This window comes from Eurosta solidaginis, chromosome X (assembly GCF_040869045.1).
Source record: "Eurosta solidaginis isolate ZX-2024a chromosome X, ASM4086904v1, whole genome shotgun sequence".
NCBI lineage: Eukaryota > Metazoa > Arthropoda > Insecta > Diptera > Tephritidae > Eurosta > Eurosta solidaginis.
In genome coordinates this window covers 37,270,986-37,274,771 of record NC_090324.1, presented here as the reverse complement: position 1 = coordinate 37,274,771, position 3,786 = coordinate 37,270,986, and the positions used below count along the sequence as shown (strand labels likewise).

General features: G+C 40.0%; 1 pseudogene; it reads left to right on the top strand.

Moving 5' to 3' along the window:
* The first annotated feature begins 2,757 nt into the window (after positions 1-2,757).
* Positions 2,758-3,582, top strand: LOC137234844 (rho GTPase-activating protein 19-like; annotated as a pseudogene).
* The last annotated feature ends 204 nt before the right edge of the window (positions 3,583-3,786 follow it).

The following is a 3,786-nucleotide window of genomic DNA, read 5'->3' as shown; positions in this document are numbered from 1 at the left end:
GCAAACGCCACGGTTCCCGAAGGGTCTTTGGCTCCGGTACCGATTTTTTCCGGAAACGGGTTTTTGGGTACCCGTTTGCATCTTTTTATGCATCCCTAATACAATGTACATTTAAAACTCGGCATATATATGTACATACGTTGGTACAAGTATATGGGCAGTCAGTGCACGGACTTTACCGCATTGGTAGATTGACCTACCTTTTTGATCCATTTTCATTTTCTACTACTTTTACGACTTCTGCTACCAAAACTAAGATTCTACCAATATTTCAGTATTTTCGCGCTGAAAACGTATACTGCATTGCAGTATTGAATTGCCGAGCCCACCAACTAATCTTAGGAGGGGATACTGATTAAAGCAGTCAATTTTGAAAAACTTTGTGAACAACTTTAAACAAGAAGTAAATTTTTGATGAGATAAATAGCCCTTTTTTTTTTTTGAATAATTTGAAGAAAAAAGTTTTACGCAAACGATAACATGCCGAAATCGGTTATTTTGTGGCAGTATTTTTGGTATTTTGGAATATTGTTGTGGTAGTGAGATGTTTTGGTATGTTTTGTCTGTGTATTTCAGGAAATAATGAGTATCCTAAGGCTTAAGCTGTGTATGTACAAATTTACATGGATTTTGTCTTGTGTACATGTTTTTACAAGTGTTATTTCCCTGACATTCGCTTTATTTGCTTGACAATAAATGATGAATAATTCATGATAATTCAGTAACAAATATTGTTTTGCACGCAAATAAACTACCAATTCCTACTGCTATTTTCATTTCTCGTTTACCAACATTCCTTTTATAAAAAGTCCGCGCACTGGTATATGTATACCAGACAAAAAAAAAATATGAACATTCCTACGCACAAATTTACATTTCTCTGAATTGAAGCAAACGGTAAACGGATCGTTCGATTCATGGCGCCGTTTGTTTCATTCTTTTCGTTTTACGCGTAGTGGAGTACGGTGCTTGGGATCATGGCGAACAAATAGTAAGTAAAATTTATTACATGATAATTTAATATATTCTTTTTGATAATTAATTAATTTTTTCTTTCTTTTCAGGTTACTGGCATGGATGGTGGTGACGGTCCTGCACGTTGGCCTGGGCACCAGGATTGATTGGGTTTTCCTCGTTTTTTTTGTTTTTTAGGTTACCGGCATTGCAAAGGGGTGCTCCAACTGCGGCGTCGGCCGCGCCGTCAGTTGTCACACCCTTGCGATGCCCATTGATGCAGGCACTAATGGATTTTCTCTTTGCAGGTTTTGGTGCGGAACATCCTGGCCTGGGGCGTAAGTCCACCAGCAAAAACAACCACAAACCTTTTGTATTAAATTTGTTATACAACGAATGAGAACGGTTTGTGGGCGATTCTGTAGTAGCTTCGCTATTTTCGAATAATTTTTAGTTGAGAGGAAATGAATATAACATCAACTAAACTTTTTGAAAAAATCATGAAGTAGATATAAATAATTCGAAATTTTCTGCGAATTTTCATCAATAGCTGGTGGATACACGCAATTTGTTGATTTGTGAACAAGGCAATATATCTTCGTTACTGAAGACGGAATTTTTTTTTTTTCACCCAGCCAACATGGCGGACGACAAACAATTTTCGCTGAGTTGGAATAATTTTAATAGCAATTTATCGGCTGGATTTCATGAGTCGCTATGTCGTGGCGACTTGGTGGATGTCACGCTAACGGCAGAGGGGCAATTCGTTAAAGCGCACCGATTGGTATTATCAGTTTGTTTGCCCTATTTTCGGAAAATGTTTACCCAAATGCCGGCGAACCAACATGATTTTGTCTTTCTGAAGGATGTAAGTCATTCGGATTTGAAAGATCTAATACAATTTATGTATTGTGGTGAAGTAAATGTAATCAAGAAGCCCTACCAGCGTTCATCAGTACAGCAGAGGCTTTACAAATAAAGGGATTAACTGATAGCGATCCACCACCCTCGCAATCACCAGCTGAGCCATCGACACTCACACCACAATTTCAACCAATTTCTTCACCGCGCGTCCGTCAACGAACATCAGCCTCTCGCTCATTTAAAATTGAATCAGTTGATGATTCGGGAAATGATAATAAACAGACTCCGATTGTTATACAAACGAATGCAGACATTGTCCGGCGTTTAATGGTATTCGTTGTGGCATTAATGGAGGAATCCACATCACCTTTTGCCAGTGCCTTCCCCGTACTACCTAACAATGTTACGGGTAAACAAAAAGTGGCTAATTTGTGTACGGTCGACCCCACGAACCATTCTGCTACGCTGCTACCAGGCGAGATTGCCTTCGAAAATATTTAGTTGGATATGCCATATCAAAGGTATTTCTCGATGACACGGGTCATCACTCCCCCCTTCCCTTGGTTCCGCTAGCACCCGGTGTATCTGCCGATTTTCTCGCATTCACGGCAATGGTCAAAAAGTGCGCTTTGAAAGAGGTGAGACATTTTCAAATGTCAGCGGTTCTTGGGAATATTCTGCGCTCGCTTTAATTGATTCACTTTTTCTGAAGCTCGGAAATTATTTTCACAAGTTTAAGTGAATTACGATAAAAATGATAACCTTAAAAGTCTCTGACAGCTAACGTGTCGAGTGACGAATTTTTGCAATAAAGATCGTGAGAAATTTGCTTACGCTTTTTATTGGTCCGAAACAACACCGACCAAGGGCGGTGCTCATACTTACCTTGTATATTTGTATGTAGTCCCTCGCAAGCACAGCTGCCGTCCGTCGGACATAATGGATTTGGATTTTATTAAGTTGAATAGGCTATCCGATACAGAAATAGCGGCGCATATGCGAAAATTGAATTATGAGAAATTCAAATCGTTGGTGCGCATGCATCTTTCCTTCGAGCTAGATTTAAACACGGATGACTGTGATTTACCATGTCATGAAATCGAATATGAAGAGGAAGGCAAGCTGAAGAAATGGAGTCGTTTGCCTAAAAGGCAAAAACATGCCGCCGCAACGGGCTGTGCGAGCTCATCATCGAAGGGGTCAATAAGCGCAGACGATAGTCCTGTGGAAACACTGCATCAACAAATTAATGCCGGCTTTTTGATGCACCTAGAGGAAATAAAGCATTTTAATGCAAGAAAAAAATCTCATACAGGAGGGCCTATTTCGGAAGACGGGATCGGCTTCTAAGCAAAACGGGCTACGGCAACATATACAAAATGACAAACCACTCGATTTGGAAGGTGGTGGCTATTCGGCACACCATTGTGCACTGGATTTAAAAGTTATCTAGCCGATTTGTCGGAGCCATTTCTTACCAACGCACACTATTCACCTCATCAGCAAATAGCACCACTTTGCCTAGGCTCCGGCTCTTGCAGTAGCAGCAGTACAGGGACGTTAACACGTCCTCCAAATCCGGAACGTAGCAAACGTGAACAACCCTTACTTAGTTCAGTCCAATTGGTAATGTTGTTGTTGCCTGACGATAATCGACAATTACTAACATATCGTTGAAATTTTACATGCTGTAGCTGCGTATGAAATAAAATGACACCAGAAAATTTAGCTACCATATTCGCACCACATCTTATGAAGGAATAGGAGGACCGGATACCAGCGGAAAAAGGTATGAGTTCACAATCAGAAAGCACCAAGAGTTCCGTGCCTTTGAAGTAGGATATGTTATGAGGAATTAAAGGTATGACTTATAATATAGTGTACATATAAAGAAGCTTGTGCCATAATATGAGCATTACAAATCCCCTATTAGATGGTTGTGTCGGTAATATAAACAAATCCAAAAAC